At 48.3% G+C, this 15377-nt stretch overlaps 1 protein-coding gene across 1 annotated transcript in view; it reads left to right on the forward strand.

Moving 5' to 3' along the window:
- The first annotated feature begins 6886 nt into the window (after positions 1 to 6886).
- LOC127669692 (core histone macro-H2A.2) overlaps positions 6887 to 15377 on the forward strand; it is a 46403-nt gene continuing 37912 nt past the window's right edge. Inside the window, exon 1 of the mRNA XM_052163870.1 lies at positions 6887 to 7137. The gene's annotated coding sequence lies outside the window, so the exon portion shown is untranslated. The remainder of the gene's footprint in view (positions 7138 to 15377) is intronic.

Below are 15377 nucleotides of genomic sequence, written 5' to 3' on the forward strand. Positions count from 1 at the left end.
TGGAAAGGCTATCCCTCTACCCCAACAACAAGGGAACAAGAAGGGGAGATGGGTCCCCAAATCTCAGTTAGGACCAAGAAGGTGACCAGAAGGAAAGTTGTTCTGATACAATGATGACTACGTGACAGAAATGGCTAAGGTCCGGCCAAGGAAGCCGGGACTCCCTCAGTTGTCCATGCCTAAGAAGTCAGTTAAGGGACAATCTGGGACTGATGTCCACATGGCATGAGGGACATGGGGCACAGTAAAAGTCCACTGTCCCTTTTGACAGCACTTTAGACATGAGCAAGGTAGATTATGAGGGCTTGTGAAGGCCCAGGCCCAGTGACTTTTCTGGCTGCATTTGAAGCAGGTACCCAGAAGGTCTCAGGTTTTGAGAGAGAACCCGTGAAGTCTCTATGGCCAGCTGAATGGCCTTAGTCAGTATCAGGTATCTTTGTTTTCTGGCTTTTTTATCTCTCCCATGGTATACCTTAAAGGCCAGTGCTAAAACTTCTGCCTGTGGAGTCAGGGGTCCTCTCTCTGGGTGTTTAAGTTTGGCCCTAATGCCAGGGAAAGTCTGGAAGGTCTTAAGGAACTGTTCGCCATCTGGGGCCTCAGGATCCAGACTGGTGTATTGTAACAGGGCATTTATTTGTAAGGGGGTCTAGGAACTGAGATGGGTATTTGTGTTTGTTCTGGATGACCTCTGTGGCTTTTTTCATAATTTACTGCTTTAAGGAGAACCTTACAGAGACCAGTCAGAAGGCAAGTTATAAATCGATCCCTAGCTAGTACGTCCCCTGGTGTACTGTAGTTCCATTCAGGGTCCGGTTGGCCACAGACCACCTTGGCCTCCACTGGGTAGGCAGCATTAGTTTGGTGAATTTCATCTGGGCATGCCCTAGCCTGGCCCCTGGGGAGAATGTGATTGGTGAGAATCATAGAAATGTCATGAATACTTGTAAGACTGGGTAATATATTGGAATTCTTTAATGAAGATGGAGTAATTAGCCCAGTCACTTTTCTATTTGAGAGTTTGCTTAACAAGAAGGAGACAGGGCCTGGAGAGATGGGTCCGCCATCTGCTCTTCCAGACGTCCAGAGTTCAATTCCCAGCAACCACATGGTGGCTCACAACCATCTGTAAAAGGATCTGATGCCCTCTTCTGGAGTGTCTGAAGAGAGCAATGTGTACTCATACAAATAAAATAATTCGTTTAAAAAACAAAACAAAACAAGGAGACATGTACCCTGAGCAGGCTGTCCACCCTGGCAACTTCTGGCAAAGGGGAAAAACATAAGCCTGTTGTGGCAGATTAGGCCGGGTAGACAGAGGCAGAGGGGATCCCACGGCAGAGTGGGAGCAAGTAGTCGGAGGACCACGGGCTCCAGTGGGCTGAAAGTGGGCACCATGGAGGGTTGATTTGGATGGCTTTTGTCACTGGACCTTCCTGCTTGGTGGCCTCGACCTTGGCCCCTAGCTGCCCTCCGTGTCTCACTGCCCGCTGCATATCGGACTCCAGGGCAATGGCAGCCTCGGAAGAGGCACAACAGCCTGCCTTGCTCTGGCTTCTCCTCAGAGAGCTGTAACTCTTTGGCCCTCCAGCCAAGCCAGACGCCAACAGCGCCTGGTACACAGACTGAAAGACGACCACCTCCAGGAGTACCAGAGGGGAGCTGGAAACTCAGCAGTCACTTCCTTGAACTCACAGAAGTGTTTATGCTGACGGAAGGGGAGACTTACCCAACTGCTGCTGGTGGATGGAGGGCGGAGACATCAAGGAGCCAGACAGTGAGTTTGTTGTAGGTGTCCTGGAGATGAGGGATAGGAGTTCTGTGGTGGTTTGAATATGCTTGGCCCAGGGAAAGGCATCATTAGGAGGTGGAGTCTTGTTGGAGTGGGTGTGGCCTTGTCGGGGTGGGTGTGGCCTTGTTGGAGTGGGTGTGGCCTTGTTGGAGGAAGCATGTTACTGTCGGGGTGGGCTTTGAGACCATCCTCCTAGCTGCCTAGGAGAAGTCTTTTCCTAGTTGCCTTTGGATCAAGATGTAGAACTCTCAGCTCCTTTTCTACACATTTGCCTGGATGCTGCCGTGCTTCCTGCCATGATGTTAATGGACTGAGCCCCTCAAACTGTAAGCCAGCCCCAATTAAATATTTGCCTTGATAAGAATTGCCTCGATCATAGTTTTATTGTCTTCATAGCAATAAAACCCAAATTAAGGCAACCCCAGACCCCGAGAAGGAGCACGGGCACTGGGAGAGCTTTTCTGAATCACTACACAGGTTTTTTCCCCGGCACAAGGGTGTCTTGGCAATTGGGAGCCAAGCGACACCACAAAGTCACACCACACGACAAACCTCACACAAGAACAGAATGGCAGCTGCCTCTGAACAGGAAAAGGACTGGACAGAGGGGAGGGCTTTTATAGGGTCTTTGGAGTATGCGCAGTGAGCTAGTAGTGGAAAAGCAGGGCTTGGCTGAAGGTATTGCTTCACAGTTAACGCGGAAGCATTGTTTGGCTGTTAAACTATGAGGGAGAAGCAGAGATTTCCAAGTCCAAGTGTCACACAGCTCATATGGGAAAGGTATCCTGGCAGTATGCGCCAAGAAATATCACAAAGTCACACTGCACTACAAACCTCTAACAAAAGATTTATTGGGCGAGAGAAAACAAACAAAAACAAAAAAACCAGAAAAGTGGCTGCCTCCGCTCAGGTGAGAAGCAGCAGGGAACTGAGCTGAAGACAGGAGTTATATAGTGTTTCTTGGGGCAGAACCAGAGCTTTCCAAGGTGGTCTGGGATTGGAGGGATTATGTGGCCTGGTCATGGAGCAGATTCAGGGATTGGTAGGGTATTTTTGGTTTTTATTGGTTTGTTTGATTTGTGGGTTTTTTTTTGGTTGTTGTTGTTGGTTTTTTGTTTTTTTCTGTAGGACAGGGCCTGGTCATTCTGGTGGGGAGAGAGGGGGGATGTTAGGAGGTTGCTGGGAATAGCCAACTTCAGGAAAGTCTGTGGGTGGGACCTGGTCATTAGAGCTCCTGGGGATTGGGAGCTGGCCACTCAGGCCTCAAGGGGTCAGGCCTGGCCACCAGAGTAGTGTGGGAGTGAAGCCTGGTGGTTGGAGGTCTCCAGAGGTGGGGTCTACAAGAGGAGTCTCTGTGCACGGCAGGGAAAGTCACCCCTGCCCCTTGAGTTGGCATAAATAGTCAACACCAAGTCTTGGAGATCCCGGCCAAGCCAGGGGCAGCGTGCTTTCCCCTTGGCTCTCCACCCTTACACATCCCAGTCACTGATGGCCTCAACTCAGAATCAATACATGGATTCATCACATTATATACACACACAGGTCACAGGTTAAGAAAATGTTCCCAGTGAAAACTGGCAGCCACCCACCTCCTACCACTAGGCTAACTGCCTACTCTTGAGGCTGGGAGGAGGGTTTGGGAGGGGTCCACGAGGCTGTCGATCCGAGTGCAAAACTCCCTTTGCTTGAATGTTCTCCCTTGCCGTCCAGTTAAGGTGGTCACTAAGTGTGAATCAGATGCTGCCTCTCGCCTACTCTCTGCCTTAGATCATGGAACGTCTGGAAGGTTCAAGGGAGTTAGCTCAGTACAGCTAACACGAGCCCGCGAGTATGGGCTCTCATTATTTATGACGCCACACCTTCCTCGACAGGAGGCTCCCTGAGCTAGCCTGCTCTCTAGATTTAAATTTACAATCCCACCAACAATAAATTACCCTGTGGTTTTGTAGCAGTGGGTTGCGGGAGGTGGGCTGGGCAGAGTGAACCCAGGACCTCGGGCAAGATAAGCATTCTACCGCTGGGCCACACACACACACACACACACACACACACACACGGGTGGGGGTAGGGCAGTAGGTGTCTATATTCAACTCAGGAAGGGAACCAACCCATCCCGGATCAAAGTCAAACTTGGAGAACCAATGAGCTTTTGTTGGGGTCACAAACAGGAGTATGGGGAACAGGGTACCTGACTCAAAAGCAACCACATCAGGTCAGAGAAACATCTCTGCAAAGCAAAGTCTCCTGTCCTAAAGTTGTTTACTGTTTCTATAACCTTGGAGAGAAGCCTTGCTGAATCTTGAAAGTTTCAACTTTCCCAGACAAGTCGGGTTTGTTTACACACTGAGCCTGACAAGCCCCCTCCCCAGCACCCCCAGCTCGGCCTTTGGAAAGAATGTTTCCTTTGGCAGGAAACCACTCTAAACAATAAGAGCAGATACCTCTGCATGGTAGATTGCGGGTGGTAGATGGCTGGTTCTGTGTTAAAAGCTCCTAATCATATGAGCAGTTGAACTCCATCTGCACATCGGAAGTTGTACATCTGTCCCCTATATTTCCCGAAAATTTTGGAGCTGGTAGAGACTGTATTGGCTGGGTATCTCCTCGAGCTAGGAAAGCTTTGCCTGTGGCCTTGGCTGGGCCATTCCATCTATTCAAGTTTTGATTCTGCTGCGAAACAGCCGCGGATTGTGGAGTCAATGACCACCGTGACACGCACACACCCATCCCGAGGGACTGCATCATTTAGAGCTGGTCCCCAACTTCCAATTTCTCAGCTTTCCCGTGGCCTGAGAGCAACCATATTCAATAAAAGCCATTTCTCGAGTTTGAGTCTCCACTTCTGCACTGATGGCCCACTGCCTGGCCTCAGCCTCAAGGTCTTACTCAGCTGGCACTAGGTTCACAGGGATGTAATCCCATCCTAAGTGGGAGGAGCCTCTGTATCTGCAGAAACTGCCTGAATGAAAGGGGAGGCTCTTGAGTAACCCTTCTCAGCTGCATCTTTTCTCTGGACAGTACGTGATCAAAGACTAGTTGAGACAAGTTGCAGAGGAGTCGGTGCAGTGGACAGTATCAGGTGATTGTAACCCCTGAATTTTGGGGACGGGGGATCAAGCGTTTGAGGTCCTCCCTGGTTAACACAACAGGTACAAGGCCAGCCTGAGCGACTTCAAAACAAAGGAAAGACGAGAAAAGGAAGTCAGGAATGGTGGCACAAGATTTGGTCCCAGAACTCAGAGGCAGACCTCTGTGGCTTTGAAGCCAGCCTGGTCTACTTGGTCAATCTCCAAGCCAGCCAGGGCTACACTATCCTTGTCACAAATATAAATGGAAGAAAGGAGGAAGAAGAAAAAAACAAAATGAAATAGGAATTAATCACATGAAAATGGTTTTTATTTTATTTTATTTTATTTTATTTTATTTTATTTTATTTTGGAAACAGGGTCTCCAGGCTGGCTTTGAACTCACAGAGGTCCGCTTGCCTCTACCTCTCAAGTGCTAGGATTAAAGGCATGTGCCACCATGCCTAGCCATATATACCATTTTTAGTAGAAATTACAGAGTGTGATTATTACGTGCCAATGAATAATTCATTACATTTCTGTGGGGCTGGCTGATCGGGGCCTGGGTGGGACTGTCAAGGTCTTCTACAGGGTGCTAGAATTATCTTGAATGCTGGCCTGAAGTTTTGTGGTTGTTGTTGTGGTTGTTTGTCTTTTTACTTTTAATAAGAAAGTTGGGCACTCCCTCTAGGAAAGTGCAGAGATACCACTAGGAGACATCTCAGGCGGCCATTTGAAAATCTTTAAACACAAAGAGGGCTGCAAAGAGGACTGTGTCCTGTCTGGACTTCTGGTCTGACAAGGATTTCCAAAACAAAAAGACAGGAGGGTCATCCACAGAAAACATAAAGGGTTTATGCAGGAGACTCAAGACTGCCCTCTCTTTCATACTGTGGGGTCCCCGTTATGGGAGATATGTTTACAGTGGAATGAACCATGCATGATTTTCTGGGAGAGCAGAAGAGATGGCTGGTTCTCAGCAAAACACTCGAGCTTAAAATACACATTCTCAACGGAAAACGCTGTCTATAAACGCCAGCTGCCGGCTCAATAAAATGGCGAGGGTGGGTTGAGTAGTTAACTTCCCTCCACCCAGGCAATCACAGGCCTTCGGGGACCCCAAAGTCCCCCACTGCATACACAGATGCAAGTACAGTTTGTGGCAGCAAGCACACACACACACAAAAGGTCACAGGTTTGGGCAACGTCCATTCCGTCAATGCTGAAGATTTCGGCTTCACTTTTTTTTTTTTCCGGAGATCAAAAGGTTCCCTCTCTGCGTCCTCTGATTCATCCAGGGGAAATCTGAGCCAACGTGGACCGTGCATTCAAGTTAATGCTTATGGTGACTGGCACAAGAGCCATGTGCCCATAACAGGCTTCACAGTACAAAAGACAACACGGTTTTTCATCCAGGACCAAGCAAACTACACATGCCCAGTGTCACCTGATATTGTCCACTGCACCGCCATCACAATGAATTTTCCAGAAACTAATAAAAACTGCTGCTTCTTCTTCAGACACTCTCTTTGTGCCTAATCTCAATAACCGTTGGGAGATGGCAAATTTAAAGCAACCCAATTTTTAAAGGATGCCAGGGCACACTGCCTTCATCCACCAAGACGCACATCTGGATCTTCAACACTACGTAGTGGGGATCACCAGTACAAATTCTTGATTCCTTTGGCGCTGTGTGCGACATAGTAACGTGTTTGGTAATATTTTCAGGACAGGGCTGCAGCCGAGGTGGCTTTTTTATTTTTTATTTTATTTTATTTTATTTTTTTTGCGTTCACCTTCTCATCCCATAACCGGCAGATAAACGCCCACACCTCTTTCTCCCAGCAAAGGTGGGTCGAGCTATCTGGACCCAGTGGCTGGCGACCACAAGGTCCGTGCCGGGCTCTAGGGAAGCGAAGTCCTCGCAGCCAACAGCTCCGCGAGGCGCAGGCCCGGTGGTTCCACTGCAGAAGGACAATAGCTCATCAAGTCCCACGAAAGCCCCCGGACCCGTCGCGGAGCCTGGGCTGGCGGGGGATGAGGCTGAGCGACTCCTCCTAGAGGTGGTTATGTGGAGAAGGAGCAATCCCTTCTCCCTCCTCCTCCTCCCCCCGCTACTATCCGCGGCCCGGAGAACTGCCGCTTGCCGCCATTGACACGCACAGATACAACCCCAAGAAAGGCAGGGTCCTGCCCGGTACCGGCGGCACGCGGGCCGAACCTGCGGCCGGGATTGGCGCGCACTAGGTCACCGGGCGCCCGGAGCCCGCGGTGCAGCACCAGGTGAGCCCGCCATGCCCGTGGCATCATTGTTTCGGGGGGCACCGGGGGTCTGGAAACAAAACCCTCTTGCCCGGGCAGTGCAGGGGCCGAAGGGAGCCACGGCGCCTCCCCGCTGCAGCCCTGCGGGCGCACCCCGGTCACCGACCCACCTCTGCCACAGAAATTAATAAATCGATCTGCCCAACTTGCTTCCTCGGGAAATAAAAGGGGGGTTTGCCGAAGACGCCACGCGATGCCCGCCGCTGGCGAGGGGCCGGGGCACCCTGGGCCAAGCAGGGAGGATGCAGAAATGAGGGGTCCCGCGGCCGGGCTGGCAGTGCCGGGAGCCCTGGGCTTCGAGGATGCGGAGCTCGGGGCGCGGGGGAGGGAGGAGGGAGGCGCCCGGGCGCCGAGGGAACCGGGAGGGGGGACCCTGGCTCGCCAGGGCCGAGGACGCGCGACCGGGGCCTCCGGGGTGCCGAGCTGGGCGCGGGGCTGACAATGGAGGAGGACGCAGAGACGCCGGGGCGGCGCGCTCGTAGAGCCGGGATGCTGCGGGCGCCGTGGCGGAGGAGGACGCGGGGCCGAGCACTCCCCTCGGGTTCCCTTTCCGGGGCGATCGGTGCTTCCACCGGCAAATGGCGGCCCCTGAGCAGCTCGCCCTACCGGTCCCAGCTGCTTGATTTACGCGGGAAAATAACAATAATAATAATCATAGTCACAATATCAAGAAGAGGGGGGATCAAAGTCAAGTCAGGAAAAGGCGGCAGCCGAAGCCGCGGGGAATCCAGCCCTGTCTCCCCGGTTGCCAGAGCGCCATCCAGGTGCATCGCTTTCCAGCCCCGCTAGCCTAGGATGGCTCCCCAGAGTGGCTTTCCACGCCTTTCCTCATGGGGGCGCCCTTAGCTCCTGCCCTCTTTGTTCCTCTCAACAATGGTCCGAGGGGCATCGAACCCCACCCTCGCCCCCCCCCCCGACGCCAATTGAGCCTCCTTCTTCAGGAGCTCGGCATTACTGATTGTGCCTGGGTTTCAAATGAGCCACGGGTGGGCCTGATTTAGGCTTAGCCATTACGGGCCGTGGTTCTCTTGGGGTGAAGAAGTGTGAAAGGGGCCAGTGGAAAAACCAAAGAGTGGACGGATGCACTGGGTCTCCAGTAGCCCAGACTGGTAAGCAGTTCTCTAGGTGAGCTGGCAAATCCTAGCTTCAAGGGAAATCACAGCAAGACGCCAGCCATTCCCCCCAGGAGCCCCAGGGCGAGTTCAGTACTATGGAGAAATGCAGTCTTGGTTCATCGTCTGTTTACGTTGATTTAAAACTGTTCGGTGAGGTGGGGGGAGGGGGGGGAGAAGAAAACCTCATTCAGAGTAAAATGTCTTCGGTTGTATTGTCTCCAAACAAATTAAGCCGTGCGAGTAGCCCCCAGCCCGCTCCTTCTGCCAGACTGAAAGCGGTTGCTCCTTACACCATAGAGAACTCTCACACAAGTAAACGCTCAGAACTCCGGGACCCGCAGACGGTGCCTCGGAGTTTTCAGAAATATTGAAGTGCAGGAACTCAAATATTGGAATCCCTCTGTAGGAAACTGTGTCTTAATAAAATAACTCATATGAACAAGATCTCTTTCCTTCCATCCAAATTCTCTCTTAAAATACTCTCTTCCTCTCTCCGGCTTGTCCAACCCTAGCCTTGTTTCAGCCTCCCCCGGACCCGCGCTTCTTACCCTTTAAATGTGATTCACAGTTTCTGCTGTTTCAGAACTCCATGAAAAGAACTTACTTATCTTTGTGGATCCAAAAAGATTATGACCCTATCCATATTCTGCCTTGATGGCCGGGCTCGTGGGGTGCCTGCGGCCTGCTGTGCCACAGCTAGCCCGACCCCCTGCTGACTCCAACCTGAGACAACCAAACCCTGTTTTCTCTACCTCCTGCTAGGGAAGGCAGGAGGTGAATTCTGTGGCAGACAGCTTTAAATGGAAGCGATCAACACCCACAGCGAGGCCCGTGCAAAAAGTGAATTCTCTTAATACTGTTTTTTTTTATTATTATTCATAAGAAATAGACTTCAAGATAGTTGCTAACTTGATAAGTGACTTTTCAAAAATGTATATTGTAGAGATGAGAAAACAGGATCTGCTAGGGATCTGCCAGCCATCGAACGAACGTGAACTCTTAAACGGATCCAGGCAGAGAGAGCAACATGGATTCGAGGAAATCGGGGTTCCTCCCTCTGTGAGCATCCCACTTTAGGCCTGGGAGATGCTAAAATAAAAATGTAGCCAACACAGAACAAAATGTTATTTATCACTTATGCTCAGGAAATCGGGTACCTTCTATTGCCTAGGGGTGTGTGCCTGTTAGCAAAGACAGTGTGGGGGCAGTTAGGCACTGATTTGTTTGTTTGTTGGTTGGTTGGATTTTTTTTTTTCCGAGACGGCTTCTCTGTGTAGCCCTGGCTATCTTGGAACTCACTCTGTAGACCATGCTGGCCTCGAACTCAGAAATCCGCCTGCCTCTGCCTCCCAGGTGCTGGGATTACAGGCGTGTACCACCATGCCTGGCAGGCACTGATTTTAACGTGTGTGTGTGTGTGTGTGTGTGTGTGTGTGTGTGAGTATACAATGTGCCACAGTGCCCATATATAGAGATTAGAGGACAGTCCCAGGGATCAGGCCAGGCCTTGTCTGAGACAGGGTCTCTTTGCTTTTCTATCCTTCACGTAGGCCAGGCTAGCTCTTGGAAGTCCTGCCCTTGGGGCTTCTGACAATTCTGACTGTGGCTGAAATTTCTCTGAAGGGCTACTGGGATTGGAAACATCAGGCTTTGACGTGGGTTCAAGGATTTGAATTCAGGTCCTCGTGCTTGGGTGACGAGCTTTTGCCCAAAGAGCCATCTCCCTATAATTATTTATAACATATAATATAAATTATATGTTATATATCTGTTACATATATAAATATGTAATATGCATATGGTATAAAGTAGCAGTTAGTTTTTCTGATACTGTTACATTTAATTATTGTGTGTGTAGGGTGAGGGTGGGAGTCGGAGGGCAGCTTGCTGGACTTGGTTCTTTCCCTTCATCATGTTGGTCCTGGGAATCAAATTCACGTTGTCAGGCTTGATAGCAAGCACCCTCCCCTCTAAGCCATGTATCTCCCTGGCACTCCGTTTCTTGGTATACATAATACTGAAGCAGACGGTGAGCTCCGCGTCACGGCAGAGCTTTGGTGGTTTCACCATTGAAAACACGGTTACAGCCAATAATAAAGAATGTTCCACAGTCCCTCACATACCTTTGTTCTGGACTATGAGACAGCCATTAAAAAGAATAAACTCGGCGTCTATATTCAGAGAAAGATCACCAAGGCATGCTATTAAGAAAGAAAGAAGGGGGGCAAATTGCAGACACACAAAAAGATAAACTGTAGATCTCTACAAACGAAAATACCGTGTGAATGGGTACAAAGTGTGAAGGAGATAGTCAAAGGGCTGGGAAGAGCTTTGGATCACAGCTACTGTGGCTGCCGTGACCTTTGACATTGTATGCATTGGCCAATCTGTAGATTGATTGACCAGGTACATGCATCGAGTCGTTTGGAAATGACGGAGATGAAAAACCCACAAAGTGCCGAAAGTTTTAAAGGAAGGAGAGGATTTCAGACAGGAAGGAAGGCACGGGGCTAGGCTTGGTAGAGAAGGTGGGAGGCTCAGATGGAAGTGGCTGAGAGACAGGCAAGAAGTGCTCCCTCCCCTCCTCCATCCCCAATAGGATTTTATGTGACATCCCAGCAAGGCTGAGTTTGGGCCAGGACCACCAGCTTCCAGCTAAAGGATGAACTAAAAGAACGCTCCAATGGTTTTCATTGAACGGGTCCCTGGGAAGGTTCGGAGGAAGCGGGGAAATAAAGGAGAAAGGGGTAGTAGGTGTTCCTTTTGTTTTATCCCAGGCTGGCCTTAAACTCTGGCCATGAATGCTCTTCCTGATCATTCTTTTGCCCCTGATCCTCCTCCCTCTGCCTCTCAAGTCCTCAGGTTACACAAATGCACCCAACACACCTAGTTCATACAATCGTTGAGACACAAAGCCAGAGAGAGCTTCAGGCCAGCACGCCTCCCGCTGAGCCGCCTGAGCCACATCCTGTGCCTGGGAGTCCAGGGCCAGCACAGGAAGGTCCTGTTTCCAGCCACAGCTGGAAGACAGGGAATTTCTCTTAGGAATTAAATCAGGGTGGTGACGGGAGGGGGAGATGATGGCTGTTTGAAAAGATATCTCATTTCACAAAATAAAGAGGGTACCTAAAAATGCTTCTGTGAAAGTTTTTAAAAATAGACATATTATTGTTTTGGGGTGTCTGAAGGCCACTTTCAAGAGCCTGTTGTCGTCAGCTTCCTCCTCCTCCTCCTCCTCCTCCTCCTCCTCCTCCTCCTCCTCCTCCTCCTCCTCCTTATGGATGCTGGGGCTAGAACTCAGGTCTGCAGGCTTTGCAGCAGTCACCCTTTCCAACCTAGCCATCTTGCTGGCTTTAAAAATGCTTTTGAAGGGCTGGAGCGATGACTCAATGGCTCAGTGGTTAAGAGCACTGGCTGCTCTTCCAGAAGTCCTGAGTTCAATTCCCAGCAATCACATAGTGGCTCACAACCATCTGTAATGGGATCAGATGCCTTCTTCTGCTGTGTCTGAGGACAGTGTAGGTGTACTCATATACATGAAATTTAAATGGGGAGGGGGAGTTCTTAACTTAAGAAAGAGAAAAGGTGCTTTTGACGCAAAATATTTAAGTCATTTCTTTTAAATTATCCACTCATTTAAGGAATGCTTATTAAATGTCAGCTGTGTCCCTAACACTGTACAAGGAGTTGTAAGAGGTTACGCTTCCCACAGAGTGGAAAAGGAAAGATCCAGAAACAGGGGTGGGGGTGGGAGTTGGGGGGAGTTGTTCCAGGTGAGATTTCACACAGTGTAGCTGTGTCAAGTCTTTTCCTGACTCCTGAAAGTTGTCATCTGTATGCACTAACACACACACACACACACACACACTCATGAATAAAGACATGTAATTTAAAATTTTTTGTAATGGCTTCCTTTGAAGAAACAAACCAAAGAGTTCATGTTGAAGGCCAGTGAGATGGCTCAGTGATAAAGATCGTGCTACCAAATTTGGTTACCTGATTGATTTTGTGCTCATAGAGACCACCCACGTTCTGCAGGCAATCCTCTGTACTCCACATAAGTCCTGTGGTACATGCATAAATACCCACAAAGATAGATAGATGATAGACAGATAGATAGATAGATAGATAGATAGATAGATAGATAGATAGATGGATGGATGGATGGATAGTCCTGTGGTACATGCATAAATACCCACAAAGATAGATAGATGATAGACAGACAGACAGATAGATAGATAGATAGATAGATAGATAGATAGATAGATAGATAGATGGATGGATGGATGGTGGGTGGTGGTAGCTGGATAGATAGATAGATAGATAGATAGATAGATAGATAGATAGATAGACAGATAGATAGATAGATAGATGATAGGTGGGTGGGTGGTGGTAGCTGGATGGATAGATAGATAGATAGATAGATAGATAGATAGATAGATAGATAGATAGATAGATGGTGGTGGAGGAGGACAGACAGATGGACGGATAGATGGGTGCATGGATAGATTGGTGAGTGGATGGATAGATAGATAGATAGATAGATAGATAGATAGATAGATAGATAGATGGTGGTGGAGGAGGACAGACAGATGGACGGATAGATGGGTGCATGGATAGATTGGTGAGTGGATGGATAGGTAGATAGATAGATAGATAGATAGATAGATAGATAGATAGATAGGTAGATAGATACATAGATACATAGATACATAGATACATAGATGAGTTATAATTGAAATGCGACAATTAAAAGGTTTGTGTTGATTACATGTGCATTGCTAGCTAGGTTCTATTCTGATAACTTGATATGAATGAACGCATTTAGTTCTGACCTCAGCGCCACAGATAGCTGATGTTACTATTCCTACCCTTCAGAGAAGAAAGCAAAGGCTGAGGAAGTGCCAAGGCACCAGCCCAGGAAGCCTGCCAGGGCTCTCTGTCTCTATTTAAAAAAAAAAAAATGGCGCTCCCAACACTTTACTGATTCTGTGTTAGATTTTTGCAGATTTTGTGAAGTACAAACATTTTTATTTTTTATTTATAAAACTTAATTGCATCACTGCCAGGAAACCCCTCCTGTGCTGTGACAAATGAAAGATAAAGAGACTCTGATGGAGCCACATAGCGCCGTGCTTTAAACTGCGGTGTCACAGAGTATTAAATGAGATAAATCTGGTGTTGTCTCTGAAGCCTTCGATGTCCGTTTATCCATCCTGGCATCCATCATACTTCGCCCGATTTATTTGACTGGCATTGCCAATTTGGGCCTTGAATGGAGTAAGTAATTCAGGTTAAAATTCCATACTTTGACATAAATAGAGACCAGACATACACACGGGCCACCAGCCTGGAGACACCACCTCAGCTAACTTCCTGATGTTACAAGAGTCACTAAATTGCTTCTTTTTTTTTTTAAATTTCAGCATTTATTTATTGTGTGTGTCTATGTGTGGGGGTGCACATATGCCAGTGTGCACATGCTACTGCACATATTGCTGCCGAGTTTGTAGAGCACATACTTGCAGAGTTCAGAGGACAGCTTGCTGGAGTCTGTCCCCTCCTTTCCCCATGTGTGTCCCAAGGATAATACTTGGGTTGGCAGGTTGGCATCAAATATCCTTACCCACTGAGCCATCTTGCCAGCCTTAGCCATGTATGTGTGTGTACATGTGTGTATATATGTGTATATATGTATGTACATATATGTATATATAAATGTATGTATGTATATATGTGTGTGTATATGTATACACACACACATGTATGTATCCTAAAATGACAACACACAGTCGGCCTCAAGATCTGAGGGTTGTTTCTGGATATGAGATATCATCCACGGGATATAGTTCATATGCTTCAATTTGGTTGTTTACATGAGAATTGGGCAGAAGTGTAATAAGGTCACATCCAATTCTCCTGTACCCCAGGCCCGTGCTTGCTCGGCAGTCCTGTGGGCAGTGCATGCACAGAATGATGTAACTTATATTTTCCACAACCCTTGATGCTCAGCAAAGCATAAAATTAAGCATAAAATTGATGGCCAATGGAGAGGTCAAGCCGGAGCTTCCGGGATAGACAGCATGAACATTTAGGTCCGAGGGTAATCCAGTGTGTTCCCCATCAGCACAGGGGAGTTGCAGATTGATTATTCTTGCAGAATTTCAATCAAGACATAATCAGTTAAGGTAATCCTGGGCCCAGGACTCTGCATGTATGTCCATGTGATATGTGATGGCATGTTTGTAGGGGTGTGTGTGTGTGTATGTGTGTGTGTGTAGGCTAAAGGTTTACCGCCTTTTACTTAAACATTTATTTGGGATGGGTGTGTACCTAGCTATGTGTTTGTGTATAGAAGTCAGAGGACAGCTTGAAGGATTTCTCTCCTTTTACCATGTAGGCTCCAAGGATGGAACTCAAGTCATCAGGCTTGGTTGGCATCAAGTGTCTTTACCAGACACAGACACAGCTCCACGGCTCTTTTGATTTTGTTTTTTTTTTGTTTGTTTTTTTTGTTGTTGTTGTTTTGTTTTGGTTTTTTTTTTTTTTTTTTTGGTTTGTGTTCAGTTGGTATTTTTTGTGTGTTTGTTGCTTTTTCGAGACAGGGTTTCTCTATGTAGCCCTGGCTGTCCTGGACTTGGTCTGTAGACCAGGCTGGCCTCAAACTCAGAGATCCACCTGCCTCTGCTTCCTAAGTGCTGGGATTAAAGGTGTGTGCTACCACTGCCCGGCTTGTTCTGGTTTGTTTGAGATGGGAACTCTATGTAGTCCTGCCTGGCCTGGGACTCCCTTCATAAACCAGGCTGTTCTTGAACTCACAGAAATCTGATTGTGTCTGCCTCCCTCCCTGCAGACGTGTAGCTATGCCTACCCGCCACCTGATTTTTTAAGAAAAATTCTCTTCATTGAACTTGGATCTTTCTAATTTGGCCATGCTGGGTAGCCAGTGAGCCCCAAGGATTCTTCAATATCCTGCTCCCCATGCAGGAATTATGGACTCATACCACTGTATCTGACTTTTTACATGAGTACCGGGAATACAAACTCTGGTCTTCACGCCTGCAAATTGAGCCTTTGCCCTAAACG

Source organism: Apodemus sylvaticus, chromosome 19 (assembly GCF_947179515.1).
Source record: "Apodemus sylvaticus chromosome 19, mApoSyl1.1, whole genome shotgun sequence".
Classification (NCBI taxonomy): Eukaryota; Metazoa; Chordata; class Mammalia; order Rodentia; family Muridae; genus Apodemus; species Apodemus sylvaticus.